The 17,687-nt window shown below is 32.8% G+C and overlaps 1 protein-coding gene across 1 annotated transcript in view; it reads left to right on the forward strand.

Annotated features, from left to right (window-relative positions):
* The first annotated feature begins 336 nt into the window (after positions 1-336).
* LOC124540737 (irregular chiasm C-roughest protein-like) overlaps positions 337-17,687 on the forward strand; it is an 87,435-nt gene continuing 70,084 nt past the window's right edge. Inside the window, exon 1 of the mRNA XM_047118426.1 lies at positions 337-465. The gene's annotated coding sequence lies outside the window, so the exon portion shown is untranslated. The remainder of the gene's footprint in view (positions 466-17,687) is intronic.

Raw genomic sequence — 17,687 nt, forward strand, 5'->3', positions numbered from 1 at the left:
TATCCTGCCTGGAAGTCAATAAGTATTAGCTGCACGATTTCTATCAGCTATATTAAATTGTATTTAATAACTTGATTATAATGACAATATAGTTTTGGTTAATATATGTAGGTAGGTTAATAATCAGCATAGGCTTTTAAACAATAATAAAAACATTATATTTTTAAATATGGAAACACATTTGTAAAACATATTTGAAATCAAATTCGAAATTTAAATTTTATGAAAAGTCTTGTGATCATAACGCATTACAGTATGTTGTATTTTGTTATGCTAACTTTTCGCGCCATCACAGATCCAGGAGCTTATCATAGCTGCGTTCGTTGGAGGGTCGGAGCAAGTCATACGTCAGTACGGTATCAAAGAGCATCAACGCAAGTCGCGTCGTTAGTGCAGTGTGAGAACGTGACGTGTTTTGTGTACGGATTTTTATTTTCTCGGATGTGTTCGGATTACGTTTATTTGGTAAGCGTTTTGTTATTGCTTTGATTTTGTTTTTTTTTTTAGGAACGTATTCTATTTTTGAAAATGTTGTTTGTTATTGTTTGTTTTTTTTTTTCGCGAATCTTTGTTGTTCTTTGCTAATATTCTGGGATGTATAAATATAAAGATATTTATATAAATCTGTCACTGAAAATGTTATATATTAGTGTACAACGAATATTTGTTATAAAAGATTTTGAAAAAGAAATATTTATTGAATACTTCTATATACTTTATATATTAGGATTATTTATTAATATACAATATTAAAATATGTTTAATATTAAACATTTAAAATTTACTAAGTTATAATTACTATAGTAACATATTTTTTTATTTCAATAACTTAAAAGACGTATGTTTTTTTAGTGTCATTTACAAATAAAAGATGGCGCCAGTGTCTTTATTATACGTAAATTACAATTTTGATAACAACTCTTCATTTAGTTATGTTTTAGTTTTTAAGGATTTAAAATATTTGTATTAAATATAATACTTGAAACATATATGTAAAGATTCTTAAATGCAATAATATACAAGTATGTAATAATAAAACAAATAAAAATAAAAAGCATGGAAGCCTTATAAGACCACATAATTCCAAGGCTATATCAAACCTTAAACAAACCCATAAAAAAACTATATTAACAAGTAGTTGCAACAAAAAGTTGATTTACCTCGAGATGAGTGTGGGCACAAAACTTTGCAGTTATCTTATTTGAGGACATTGAAAAATCAACCTTATTGTCACACTAATAAAGTCGTCACATGAACTTTGTCAATATATATCAAATTTGTATTATACCAAGTCACTTGCGGTTGGCTTATAGAATGGTTATTCGAAATTGAACCTTATTTACTTGAGTTAAGAGTTATGTAGTGTATTATTTGTCGTTTGTTACCTGCGTATGAATTTCATGGTTTTTTGTATAACAGGTTACGTTTTCCTACGTAATTAGGGCAGGTGTTCGGTATCAAGAGTTTTTTTTTTTATTTATCTCGTTTCTTTTTGATCCCTTGACTTTTTGTCCGAGATTTTGTTTTTACTAAGTAACGTAGTCGAGTAACATTATGTGACAGATCTTAACACTTTCTATCTGAATTATATTTGAAACGATTGATGTGATAAACTTTGGAAGGCTTTTATAAAAGCAAATTATATGCTAAGAGCTAAGCCCAGTGGTTAGAACGCGTGCATCTTAACCGATGATTGCGGGTTCGAATTCAGGCAAGCGCCCTTGAATATTCATGTGCTTAATTTGTCTTTATAATTCATCTCGTGCTCAGCGGTGAAGGAAAACATCGTGAGGAAACCTGCAAGTGACAAATTTCATAGAAATTCTGCCACATGTGTATTCCACCCGCATTGGAACAGCGTGGTGGAATATGTTCCACACCTTTTCCTCAAAGGGAGAAGAGGCCTTTAGCCCAGCAGTGGGAATTTACAGGCTGTTGTTATATGCTATTATTTACTAATGAACACACATATATAGATGAGCCTCAGTTATGCTTAGGGCTGTTTTCGATATAGTATTTTTTTTAATTTGCACTTTCACACGTAAAACATAATATTCAGAAGCGATTTAAACCCTCTTCAATTCTTACGCAATTTTTTTTACAATGAAAAATTTTATAAGATGTTAACACACCTGTTAACAAAGAAGCGTGGGAATAATATTGGTTCAATTCAGGGATGGAATCAAGAAATATGATTGGGTATTTTTTACGATTATGAGTGTCATGGTAAAAAGTTTGGGAAACAGTGCATTCGGCCATTAAAGATTGGCATCATATTAAGGTTTATCTTATTAGCTTTAATTGTAGATATATCACAGTTGGTTTCCATATACATACTCTAAGCCATTACAACTCCCTAGTATACGAGAAATAGTATAGGTGTCGTGAGGCATCAGAGCTTAAGGGTTCAAACGCCGTCTAAGATGTTACAAATTTCTTCAACCCTGAAATAATTTAAATCATTTTAGATATCATAAAGACGTCACACATACACACACACACACACACATATAACGTATGTGTGTGTGCAATACGTCACACGTATATTGCAAGTATCTATGTGTGGTCGCAGTGAATAACAATTTTAAAAAGTCTAACAAATACGTCACACATATATTGTGTGTGTGTGTATGCAATACGTCATACGTATATTGCGTGTTTGTGTGTGTAAAGTCTCAATGTCAAACGTCACGACAAATAATGTTTGTGTCTATCTGCCTTTATTTAACCAGTTTACGAAACATAGAAAAAAGCGATGTTTTAAATAGAGAATCTTAATGAATGTAGTCTAGATCAGATCCGGTTTTATCCATTTTATAAAATACGATTTATGTTCGAAATTTTTTGATACTTTATACAAATTTCGAAATGATTTTCGTAAATTTTATACTAATCTCATTATACCATGACGGATTGAAAATTTGACGGTTGTAAAACGCCCACACGAATGCTAAGTCGCTATCCATTGTGGATGCGCAAAAAATACATACAATTAGACCAACATAGTTTGACCTCCGACTTTTTTATATTATTTGCAGAAAATTTGTTCTCCAAGGATCATTATTACTGGTAATTGATAGTTCTGTATTATTAAGTATTGAAAGCTTGAACATTCATTGATAAGGTTCTATAGCAGTTTTTTTTTTTTTATAATTAGAATGTTTTGATTTCGCTAAAACGCTATATTAAATACAAACTACCCGTTCTGGTTTTTCCATTAAATAAACAAACGCCCAAATTATATTGGATTATGCTAGTGCCATTCGCTGGCATTCGCATAGAATTCCTTACTAAAGTAGATATACAGGACAAATGTATGTGTGTACATTCAGATCTCACATGTTATGTTGTGAGAAGTGAATTACGGATGAAAGATGAAATGATATTTTAATGCGTGTCGTTTAAATATCATAACATTTTCTGAAATATTAATTTGAGGTGAGATTCGAGTTTCGTATAGGAGAACTAATGAGTATCGAATACTATTCGTACCTGTAAAGATCTTCGGTATGCTTCAGCTTCGAAGTGCATACATCGATTGTTTTCAACCAATCAGGGGAAGCTATTTTACACACACAAACGTAAAATTGTCGTCACACTTGTATAGTGAATATGGTTCCACCAATCAGATCGTAAATCATTACAGCATACATTTTATAGTACTGAAATAGTCAATAGTCCAACGATAAAACCAGAATTGTGATAATTATAACGTCATCATTAAAATTTTGCTTGCTCTCTTTCACTCCAACTAGTATACTCAATAGCTATCCCTTTCACGCTAACTGATATCGATTATGGCTATAAATCGAGTGCGGTTCATAATTCTTCATCATATATGACGTTCGATAATTCTGAATAATGATTCTGAGCTAGACATAATTAAATGTAATGTCTGCGGCTTCTGTAAATAGCGAATGCATAAGTCGGCATAAATTTAACTCCTGGTCTAGGAATTCCCTGTAATCTATTATATATTATACTGAAAGTAACTCTTTCTGTTGGTCTGTCTGTCGGTCTTTAACTACCAAAACACTGAACTGAATTTGATGAAATTTAGTGAGAAGCAAATTTCAAGTCTGAAAAAGAAGAAAGGCTATTTCTTTGCCTAACACATGACAACCAAAGCCCTAAAACTCGTACAAAGCAGCGCGCAACTAATAATAGTTAATAAAACATTATTTATAATCTGTTGTAAATTCCTCTTTAATAAAATTTTAACAAAAAGAAAAACCGACTTCAAACAAAACACTATTTTAAAACAAATGAATATGCACGGAAAATTAATAAAAATAATTGCGTATTCAACATATTTTTTAGAGTCTTCCTGAGTTAAATGAAATGAAAAATATTAGACTACTTAAAAGTCGATTAACGATTATATCATGTAGTTATAGTTATTGGTATATTTGGAGCCGGTGTCAGCCATGGTGCCCTTGCCCCAACAATCAAAAGAAAGAAGCGATACGAGCCCCTTAATTGATCCAGTATATTATTGTGTAAAAGGTAATTTGTAAAAAACATATTTGTTAAAGTATTCTCGTATTGTTTTTTGATAGATATACTGTAGGGTTTTATAGGCTGACACCGACTCCAAATATAACAATAATTATAACTACATGATATAATCGTTAATCGACTTTTAAGTAGTCTAATATTTTTCATTTCATTTAACTTAGGAAGACTCTAAAAAATATGTTGAATACGCAATTATTTTTATTACTTTTTCGTGCATATTCATTTGTTTTAAAATAGTGTTTTGTTTGAAGTCGGTTTTTCTTTTTGTTAAAATTTTATTTATTTTTTGATTTTAAGTGAAGCTGATGTTGACTATTTTTTTTAATATGGATAGATTAAGCGTTCCGTTTATATGAGTCAGAAACTACTTCGAGGACAATTTCAAAAGAAACTTGCGAATAAAGCAAAAATAGACTTTCGAAAATGCGGATTTAATACGTCACGCGGCGTAAACTACAAGGATCCCTCGAAAGAACTGTAATCGAACTCAGCAAAAAAACTTTGAAAAAGACCAACTATATTTCGTACATCATATGACATCACGTCACATACACAAAATTTGATTAGATAGTAAGAAATTCTGCCCCATATCGCACCCTAACTGCGAGCCGTATAGGAGTTCCATCACTACATAGTATAAAACAAAGTCGCTTTCTCTGTCCCTATATCTTTAAATGTACGCAACGGATTTTGATGCGTTTTTTTTTAAAAGATAGTGTGATTCAAGGGGAAGGTTTGTGTATATAATACATGAACAATATAGTAAAGAAACACTGATAATTTTAGAAGTTTGCGATGTGATGTCGTATATAAACAAATTCTGTAGTATATTTAGTATCAGTATTGCATCCGTGCGAAGCCGGGGTGGGTAGCTAGTTGATTATAATATTCGACTATGATAATTACATAAACATAACCACATTACGGAAGGTGACTCAAATATCCAAATAACCTATAAATAAAAGATTCGACCGAGTATCGCTAACGTGCTCCTCAGAATTGTTCCGTTCCCTTCCGTTCCGTTACTTTGTCATGGATCCTGTGCTCAGAACCTTACCAAACTTTCACCAAATTACCCTTGTAGTATATATTTTATAATAAAAAAAGAATTATCAAAATTGGTTAACGTGATTTTCAGTTATTCACCTATTTGTCGCGCATATACATAATGCAAATTTAAGACTTATGTCGTTTTCACATGGATACCATCATCGGAAAAAAAAAATAAAAAAATGGGACCCCACGGGAAGCACTACCTTTCAAACAAAAAAAAAATTATCAAAATCGGTCCACCCAGTGAAAAGTTATGAGGTAACAAACATAAAAAAAAAAAAAAAAAAAAAAAAAAAAAAAAAAAAAAAAAAAAAAAAAAATACAGACGAATTGATAACCTCCTCCTTTTGGAAGTCGGTTGAAAATTTTCAGTTATAGATTATATATTACTTTGCAACGGAGTTCTTTAACGCGGCTAAGATCTCGTCTCGTAAAGAAAAGAGTTAAGGCGACACCAGGCGATGTTTCTCTTATATTTTCTTAAATAATGTTATTTAATTCACGTGCGATTTTAACAATAAGTATATATCTTGTTGTTTATTTTATTTCATGGTTTCTGTTATATAATATGTATATACATAACGAAAGCGAATTGGTTCGAACATAGACATCTCTCGTTTTTTTTAATGTTGTTAAAATCCTCGACCTCCGTTGTCGAGTAGTATGTACACCGGTTCATGGGTACTGCGTTCGATTTCCGGCCGAGTCAATGTAAAAAAAGTTCATTACTTTTCTATGTTGTCTTGGGTCTGTGTATTTGTGGTACCGTCGTTATTTCTGATCTTCCATAACACAAATGCTTTAGCTACTTACATTGGGATCAGAGTAATGTATGTGATGTTGTCCTAATATTTATTTTATTTATTATTATATACGTTGTCAGGATTACTCTTGTGTACCTAACCATAAAAACATACGTGGGCGTTTAGTAGTGAAGAATATAAATTTCGAAGCGAATTCGAAAAGAATTTGACGAATATTTTAGAACATATATTCTGTATACCGGATGCAGTAGGATTTGAATAATATGTTAATGCTTTTTTTTTAAAACGGGAAATCCTTTTAGACTTTTTTTATTATCATTGTCAATAGAGTGCAACGACTTTTATCTCAACGAAAAAATTATACGATCAAGTTTTATTTCTGACCAGTCTTAGTATTATAGATGAAATACAAGTTTTTTATATGAAAACCACTTCGTATATATATAGCTGGATGTTTACAAGAAAAATCTATATTTAATCTATATTAATGTTATAAATGTGAAAGTAACTCTATCTGTCTGTCTGTTCCTCTTTCACGATCGAACCGCTAAACCGATTTTGATGAAATTTCGTATGAAGCAAACATGAACTCCAAGAACGGACATAGGCTACTTTTTCTGCCTGGTACATGACAACCAACACCCTAAAACCTGAGCAGAGTCAGGTGTGACTACTAGTATTTTATATGTGAAAGTAACTCTGTCTGTCTGTAGCTCTTTCACGGCTAAACCGCTGAACCGAATTTGATGAAATTTCATATGAAGCAAGTTTGAGCTCCAAGAAAGGTTATAGGCTACTTTTCTTGCCATCACTTATAAAATAACATCCTAAAAAACATCCGAAGTCGCGGACGAATACTACTTATTAATACATATTTGATACTGACACTGTCACTCGGACATGCCAACAATAAATTTATATACATATATGCATACCTGCAATAAATTTATATTATATATGGAATCTTTGATAATAATTTATCTGTGTAAAACAAATGTGTTAACTTTAATATCTAAGTGTGCGTAGCTAACGTCAACGCGTTTAGCTATACTTGTGTGTAATTTTTTTGGCATAATATATTGAGTTTTGTATCTGGTGGTTAAAATGGGATCCTATTATTAAGATTTCGCTGTCTGTCCGTACGTCAGAAATACAGTCTGTCAACAGGCTGTATGTATTTCATGAATTGTGATAGTTACACACGCGAATTTTTTACATATAATGTACTTCTTATGCTGCTGTTACAATACTAAAAACATAATAAAGTAAATATTTAAGTGCCGTTTTATATGAATAATGGTACGGAACCCTTCGTACGCAAATCTGATTCACAATTGGCCGGTTTTTAGTCTCAGCGATTTCAGCTTTTTCAGTCCTAACTAGACGTGTAAATACTCTGCACGGAACAATATAAAAGTTCTAAAACCTCACAATATTCATGGAAGTGAAATAACAGTTTTTATAGAATCCCCGGGGAATATCGCAATTTACTGGAAATATATTCTAGCAATTTTCACTAAATAGCATAAAATATCGATAAATATTACGTTAATTTTGTAATGTTGTTGTCGTAATGACGATATACGCAAGTCGGCAGGCAGGCTGGATGCCGGTGCACTTGGAGAGGCCTATGTCCAGCTGTGGACTGTCCGCTACCTAAAATTAATCATTTTTTTAAATCGTCTTAATTTATTAAATGGCATTCGAGGATCCTTTTTAATTTTTCGCACATTTAAGGCTGCAGCTTTTCAAAATGAGACAATTACCGATTTTTTTATGATCAGCTATCGCCTCTTATTATATTAAAAATTGGCTTTTAATAAAAATACATTTGGTGTAAGATTTTTGTTAGGATTGTATGCAAAATGTATCAGGTTCGAACCGGTTCCAAATCCAGTTGAAACTGGTTTAACCCCAGCGCAACATTCGTCACTTTCCGGATTATCGGAATTTGCAGAATATAATTCCTTATAATTACAAGATATTAATATCGAAGTCTTTTGTATGTTGTTTATTAAAATCTGAATTATATATGTGGTACAAGAATACAAGTGTGTACTGTCGGGGTAAGAATATTTTCGTCACCTTAAGATCTATTTTCGTGTGTTCAGTATGAGCGATAATGCTTTACCGATCGAGAATGACATATTGCGTCGCAATGACTTGATGTTTAGATCCAAAAGGTAGTAAGAGTTTAAAACTTGATAAAGGAATGAATTTGAAAACGGACGAAGGTTTTCTTACTCTGACTGTACAGCGCGTCGATGTTTTTAGCAATCGAGGACATTCTTGATCGTACTGTGTAGCCTGTCGCTAGTTTGCTTTTAATTTATAGGATAACTAGTTTCCGCGGCTTCGGCTACGCATGACGGAGGGGTGGGGGGTGGGGAGAAGTTGTTATTCCCTTTTCTGTACACATGACAACCTGATATGTTTTTTCCAGGAGTAAGAAACTCACATTCGCACAGATAATAATAAGATATGATAATAATGTTCTTTTAATCAAATTTCTTGGTAGTAGGTTTTTATGCTAATACATCTGGGTGGTTATTAATCCAATCCTACCTATCAACTCATTACATATTCTACCACTAAACAACAATATTAAGTATTGTTGGGTTCCAGGGGGGGGGGGGGGGTCTTAAAGGGGTATATATGTTTATATCATGGCAAAGGCTACTGTTTAATAGAGAATATTGTGGAGCAGATATTATACTAATCAAAAATGTGCCCAAATTACCATTTTTACACTTTTCCCTCTGTCCTAATCAGATGAAATTGCAGTTTGATATGATCAAAGAGATCAGATGCAGCATCAATTTACGTTTGAGACACGTGAGTTAAAACAATACAAGTTTTCAAACACCTAATAATATGTTACCAATATCGTATAACCACTGCACCTTTACAGCCTTAAATAATAATAAAGTACGTTTGCTACATAACAAAAGCCTAAACCGAATATGTATGAATAAAAATATATGCGGTACAAATCGTGACCGCGTGGAATGTTAGCTTAGTTAGAATTAAATAAGGTTAATTTATTTCGCTGTTTTTTAGAAGTTCTTTTTGTACTTCTTTATCAGTTTTGTATAAAGGTATTATTTATAATATACTTTCATTATACCTACAAATATTTTCTAAAATATAATTTCGTATTTTTTAAAACGTGTGTATTTGTTTGATTACATAAATCAGTGTTAAAATTTTTAGTGATTAAATTTATTTTTTGTAATTTTGTTTAAAATTACAAAAAATAAATTTAAAAAACTAAAACTTTAAGCCATCTGTATTACTAAAAATATTATTTGCATAAATAATAATAATAGTGAATTGTAAGTCTTCTAAAATCTAGAAATCGTTATATATTATATATTAAATCATATATTATTCGTCATATAGCTACTGATTGCCTCTCATACATACTAATTTGGAAGAAACTTTCGATACTTTGAGTTACATAACTTAAAAAAAATAAAACCTCGTACCTATTGCTATCATACATAGGACACTAATCTACTTAATAATAAGCGCATATGTCTCCTATCATAAGACACTAATATATACTTAATAGAAAAAGCAAGCAAAAAATAAATAAGCGAATGTTCCATAGAAAAGTAATCACATGCAGTTATGCTGCAAGATCGAATCTTAATGTGGGCAAGATACAGTTTGCGAGGATCTTAATGTTATGTCGTACTTTTTTATTAGATCGATTTTACTAGGTCGAATCTTGTGTGATAATGTGAGCAAGAATTTGCGAGGCCCTTGTTTTTTTTTCAAATTTCGGGCGCGAGGCCGCCACTGATCACATGTACACATTTTAACTGACAATTTCATTTGCTTTGTCTCTCACAAACATAAAAGCTTAAGCACCAAGTAATAACATAAGCTATATATACTTTTTAATTCCATTACCTGATGGTAGAACTCCTAAAAGTCGAGTAAAGCATCGGACCACTATTATAATAAATATATTATTATTATTTTATATTTTTATTTAATACGTATATGTTAATACACCCACAGCACACGCATGCACTGATCATTATAATAACATAGTATAAAACAAATTCGCTTACCACTGTCCCTATGTATGCTTAGATCTTTGAAATTACGCAACGGATTTGGATCTAGTTTTTTTTAATAGATAGAGTGATTCGAGAGGGAGGTATTTGTATATAATACATATAGTATATAGTAAACAAACAAGAGAAAATCTGTAGTACATTTAGTCGGTCGATAGTATTAGTATAACATACATGATTATCCTATTTATTTAATACGTTTACGTATATACACACACATACATACATACTCAGTTGAGTGATGCAACTTATAAACAAATTCATTGTCTGAGTCAAGCGTATGAAAACATTTTAATAAATTGTAATTAACAGTTTCCGTATACAACGTATGGTACGCCATTTGACAATAGAGTTAAGCGTTTGACAGGAGGCAGATGATTTATATTCAAATGTTACGGTACTCAAAACGTGACACTTTACGTTTAAAACGCGAAATGCTACCTATATTTATATAAAATTCTAACTAATATTTATTGTTCTTTATTTAAATCTACGACTGCGGATTGCATGATTTTTAAACAACTAATATTATAAACTACGCATAAGTTTGTATAGTACAACACAACTTAGATATAGATTTTACTTGGTGGTAGGGCTTTGTGCTAGCCCGTCTGGGCAGGTACCACCCACTCATCAGTTATTCTACCGTCAAATAACAGTTGGAAGGGTAAGTGAGCCAGTGTAACTACAGGCACAAGGGGCATAACATCTTAGTTCCCAAGGTTGGTGGCTTATTGACGATGTAAGGAATAGTTAATATTTCTTACAGCGTCATTGTCTATGGGTTATGGTGACCCCTTACCATCAGGTGGCCCATATGCTCGTCCGCCAACCTATGTTTATACTTTGATGTTATATAACTGCACCCGTGAGATACCGGGGCGGGTCGCTAGTAAATTTATAAAAGACATGAAGCTTTTACAGAAAACGACATAACATAGGGTACCTAACAATATACTTTGTTACTTAGCACAGTATTTTGTTACATTTTTTCTTTATGAAACCAAAGTTTTTATAAACTAAGTGTTATTAATATTATATAACGCTTGATTGATGGAAACTGGGTCAGTTCGTTTCACGAGCGTCCGTTAAAAATAATCAACTTAATTATCAGAGCTTCGCTAATAGGTATTTAATTACTAATCTTGCGTGAAACTATTTAAAACAATCGTTTAAGCCGTGACGGTTTGAGTTCCGTAGATGAGTTAACAAACACGATTCGAAGCGTTTTTTTATTATATGGCTATTCGTTCCAATAGCCCGTTAAGTGTTAAATTAATATTTATGTAATAAATATATTATTGTAGTAGTTTATTTTTTATACTAGTGGCCTGTCCCGGCTTCGAATGGATACAAGTTTATTTGAAATATTTTTACCTTTTATTTCTGTTGCTTTTTTCAACAGATTCTACAATTTTCGTTATATTTCGACTTATTTACACAAAAACCTTAATAAATGACATTCTTAAACCTTCCTTATGAACCCTTCTACCTATTAGTGAAAACCGTATGATAATCCGTTCAAAAGTTTTGAAGTTTCGCGAACATACAGACAGACAAACGCGCCAAAGGGAATTTGTTTATTAATATATAGTGGTAATTACCTAAATGAAACGGCAATAGCTCAAAGGACGCCGGTTAAAGATATGAAATACCAGGATCAATTCCATTTTAGTATTGTAACTACAAGTTTCGATAAAATCGCCGGACAAACTATTACAGTTTATTAAAATTTATCAAAGTTATATTGAAGGATCTATTAAAGATGGAACCCATTTATTTAGAGAGGGTACAAGGGGTGGGGAAATGTAGTGTTATGAATGAGGTAACAGAACAAATTTGTATCCTTTCAAAAATTGTAAATATAAACTAACTTCTAAAAATAGAGTAACTACTGAGTTTCTCGCCGGTTCTTCTCGGCAGAATCTACTTTCCGAACCGGTGGTAGCTTCACTTAATTGTAAAATGACGATTCGAAAGTGCTTGTAAAAGCCTACTTGAATAAAGTTTATTTTGATTTTTGAAACAGGACCCAGGCAACAAGCCAGGGTTAAACCAAGTTTAATAATTTGAGTTTCATCTCTTGTGTTGCCTCACCAAAGATGCTTGAGTTTCGGATCAGCCAAGAAAGATGCACCGCAGTCTATAGTTTGAAATATTTTTTGGTGCTACACCTCACTAGTTGTACCGGGGGCTTGTTGTGCTTAAAACGGGGCTGATTAGTTACATTAGACGTAGTTTTTCTAATTTAATCATGAATAATGAAATTCGATCTCACGTATGATATGTTATAATGGTGTGGTTTACATTTCTTACGGCGTCAGGGCAAAGGACAGAGGTGATCATTTAACCTCAAGATACATTCAATGCTGTTTGCATATACAATGAACATGTTAATTATATAAGTGGGATTAGAATTATTATGATACTAGCGACCCGCCCCGGCGTCGCACGGGTACTTGATATGTAACGTTATATTACGAACAAATTACAAAACGACATTATTTAAATAAAAGCCTGTGTGTTAATCTGATGTATAACCTATATTTGTGTAAGAAAGACTAACAAACATACATACACCCATCCTCAAAAATTGATTGGTGGCAGGTTTTTGTGCCAGCCAAACGCCAAACAGCAATACGTATTGTTGTGTTCCGTATTGAAGGATCGGTGAGCCAGTGTTACAGGCACCAGAGGCATAACATCTTAACGCATTGGCTATATAATCCCAAGGTCGGTGGCGCATTGAAAAAGTAAGGATATTCCCTACTATACTTTACTTGGTGGTAGGGCTTTGTGCAAGCCCGCCTGCGTAGGTACCATCCACTCATCGGATATTCTACCGCTAAACAACAGTACGCAGTATTGTTGTGTTCCGGTTTGAAGGGTGAGTGAGCTAGTGTAACAAGGGACATAGCATCTTAGTTCCCACGGTTGGTGGCGCATTAACGATGTAAGGAATAGTTAATATTTCTTACAGCGTCAATGTCTGTGGGTGATGGTGACCACTTACCATGAGGTGAAAAAAAACAGTAACTATAATTATGGACGACGGTAACTATTTATGGAAAAGCGAGTCCTCATTGATGTATATTCTCACTTACTAGAAGTGTGTTGACCTAAAAGTTTTTTATTTACAATTTTAAAAGGAAAAAAAAGTATACATAAAAATCGCTATAAAGAAATGTATAAAAGAAATGTTTCTATTGCATAATACATTCTCCTTGACTCGCGCGCTAATAGACGTAATTGCCTTATCATGTTCAGACGCATGCTGTACGGCGATTACACAGACTTAGGGTATGTTCACACTGATCATAATTTAGCTGTGATTTTTGTAGAAATATTACATATGTACAGAATATATTTACATATTTAAATAAATGTTTTTATATATAATATTTAGTGAAAAATTAATAAGTACTTGATTTTTAGGGATTTTTTTATGTGCTGGATGAAGTTTCGAATAAAATTATTTGAAATTAACACAATCGTTTATCCTGGATATTTTGTACTTTTGTACGTCATTGACGATCTTCGTGTTCGAGTAGTGTGTACACCGGTCTTCATGGGTTCGATTCCCGACCGATTCGATTTATAAAAAGTTCATTACTTTTCTATGTTGTCTTGGGTCTTGGTGTTAGTGGTACTGTCGTTACTTCTGATTTCCATAACACAAGTTCTTTAGCTACTTACATTGGGATATGGGAGATAGGAGAGTAATGTGATGTTGTCCAATATTTATCTATTTATGTTACATAAGAAGGTTGCATTAAAATTTGACCTTGAGATTTTACTACTATCAATAAATTCACAAGTGAAAATTTTGAAGTATCAAATTACATCCTCAAAAAATAATGATGGAATAACGAGAGCTTCCTTATATCTTTATACGAGTTCATTGACCTTGGCATCAATCTTGCCAGAACTCGTATTATAATTGATGTTAATAAATTGTCTTTAAATATTCCTAATTTTATAATTTATGTTTTTATCCTGTTTCGTGCGACACTTTTAGAAACATATCTTATCTTAATTTAATGCCTCGTTTTCAATATCACATGAATTTTTATATACGTATATGATTATGATTTAGGTCTTTGGAATGTGGTCATATTAAAATGTCATATCGTGATTATATCGCCCAGATAAAAATATACTATGTTGATCAAGATACACTCAAATATTAGAACTATTTGAGGGGTTAGGTAAGTAAAAAAAGTAAAGTAACAGCCTGTAAATTACCCACTGCTGGGCTAAGGCCTCCTCTCCCATTAAGGAGAGGGTTTGAAACATATTCCACGATGCTGTTCCAACGAAATCATCGGTTAAGATGCACGCGTTCTAACCACTGGGTCATCTCGGCTCCTTTGAGGGATTAGGTAGGTAGCTTGATGTGTTTAATTTCTCTAATTTCATCGAAATTTTAATGCATGTGTCTAATTTCATCGAAATTTTGGCATATGTGCACTCCACCAACCCGCATTGGAACAGCGTGGTGGAATATGTTCCAAAACCTTCTCCTTTATGGGAAAGGAGGCCTTAGCCCAGCAGTTGGAAATTTACAGGCTGTTGTTGTCGTTGTTGAAACTTCGTGGCAAAATTCACCTGGTAGGTTTGGGATAGTCGAATATATTTTTGAAGAAGACCTCTGAATATTTAGAAGTGACAATAAAATTTCCTGTGGCACATGGTCAAATATTAATATAGATAAAGGTAATGGAAATTGCTTTGACTCGATTTAAATGCTCAAAGCTGCATAAAAATTGATAAAGGTATTAAAATTGATATATTTACTTCTGACGACCTTGGTCGTGGTTGACCGTGGTCGAGTGTTGTATATACCGGTTTTCATGGGTACGCCACTCCGAGGTCCCGGGTTGGATTCCCGGCCGAGTTGATGTAGTTTATCATTAGTATTCTATGTTGTCTTGGGTCTCGGTGTTCTGCTACCGTTGTTACTTCTGATTTTCCATAACACAAGTGCTTTAGCTACATTGGGATCAGAGTAATGTACATATATGATGTCTTAACAAAAAAAAAAAACAGCATTTGACGCGTTATTATTGGTTGAGAGTTTGAATTTTCTATCACGTTTACTGTCGAGTGGAGTTGTCGGAACTTTTGAAGTAAAATTGAACTGGATATAAGTATTTAATTGGAATAGTGTTTTATTATAAATAAAGATATATCGATCAATAAATTTTAGTAGTTTACAATATGCTGGACTATTAGAATTGAATGAGGAAATCTAGGGATTTTTTGTATTTTTTCTATGATTGGAATAGGCCTATATTCTATATTAACAACAAGCTTTACTTGATGGTAGGGCTTTGTGCAAGCCTGCCTGGTCCTTTCTTGGAGTTCATATTTGCTTCATAATAAATTTCATGAAATTTGATTCAGCAGTTTGGTTGTGAAAGAGCGACAGACAGAGTTACATTGACATATATTATTAATATAGAAATAAAGATAGTAATAGATAATTGTCAGAAATATCTGTTCCTTATTTTGTAGATATTAAAACAGTATAATTACATTGATTTATTAAGCAAAGAATATCTCAATTTGTTTTGGCAAAAATCTTTCCGCGTGCTTTCCTAAGCTTTTGGGATGAATTATATGACGCGCAGTGTGACGCCGCCCTCATCCGGTATTGTTTCCCACGGACGGACAAATCGATTACTCGTTTAACAGTTGTCTTACTCGCTTCACGGTCAACATTTTTAATTATGTAAAAGTATTTTACATAAAATTCCCGGTATTCATCGCGAATTTAATATCTCTGTAATATGTTTGGATTCAATTACTTGTGAGCTTGTTTATGAGAATTTGAATTATTTAAATTAAGAAGATTGTTCGACGATATATACAAAGTTTTTGATGTGAGACGTCCAGCCTTTTCCATAATAAAATTCCACAGATATTTTTAACTTTGCCGTTTCATAAATTTAAATTATTTGTAAAAAAAGTTATGATGCATGCGTTCTAACCACTGGGCCATCTCGGCTCCTTTGAGGGGTTAGGTAGGTAGCTTGAACTCTCACTGAGCGGCTGATTGAAGAGGCCTATGTCCAGCAGTGGACGAACATGGCTCAAGCTGGTTTTGCAAGACCTGTGCACTTTATATTTTACAAAATGTGTTTTTTTATTGCATGAACATAACTATTAAATAAATTAATCTAATCACTTTAAATAGGAAAGGTAGGAGAACTTGGGAGCTATTTCAAAATAAACGTAAAATTAATCATTACATTTACTTGGTGAAAGAGCTGTTGGTACCCATCTGGGTAGGTACCATCCACTCATCAGCTATTATACCGCCAAACCGTATTACTATTCTTATGATAAATAAAGGCACATGGGATAACATCATAGTTTCTGAGGATAATGACACATTGGTCATAAAAGGAATGGTGACCACTATTTTCCCGTAAACCGACCAATATAAAAAAATTGAACACCAACTTTGTTGAAGTCGGTTAATAAAAATTTATGACTAAGTACATTATATTGTGACATAAATATCTTCGAAGAAATTTATCTGATAGCCCCATAGAAGCCTTTTTATTAAAATCTTATTAGTTCGAAAGAAGTACAGCGAAGCCGTACCAATGTTACTTTTTTCGCTGAGACGGGTAATTTTATTCCTTGCAAGAATTAATTGTTTGAAACAAATCCAATTTGTTTTGGTATTTGCAACGATAATCTATTTAAACGACTTTGAGAGTGACCAGTCATCATTTGTGACTGGCCAACCGATTACATAATCATTAATTATTAAAAGAGTGACCCAGTGGATTTTCGCGAAAAAAATATTTAACATACCTCTAAGTGCCTTGTCCATTTTTCTTTCTTTTCTCTCATGATATGTTCTGACTAATTACTCTCAAATGGATGAGCTTGCAGGCATTCTTAACAATCGTTAAATCTTAAGGTAACGCAATTCGTAAATGTAAAATTTGTATCGTAAATCATTCCTAAAACAAGATAAAAAAAAAAAAAAATTAAACAAGAACAACAGCCTGTAAATTTCCCACAGCTGGGCTAAGGCTCCTCTCCCTTTGAGGAGATTTGGAAGATATTCCACCACACTGTTCCAATGCGGGTGGAATACATATGTGGCAGAATTTATATGAAATTAGAAACATGCAGGTTTCTTCACGATGTTTTCGTTCCAAAAGAATAAAGATCTGAGTAAATTCGTTTATGACTCCGAAGATTCCGTATAATGGATTTTCAGGTCAAACCTTTCAATTGTACA

The sequence above is a fragment of the Vanessa cardui genome, chromosome 26, assembly GCF_905220365.1.
Source record: "Vanessa cardui chromosome 26, ilVanCard2.1, whole genome shotgun sequence".
Lineage (NCBI taxonomy): Eukaryota > Metazoa > Arthropoda > Insecta > Lepidoptera > Nymphalidae > Vanessa > Vanessa cardui.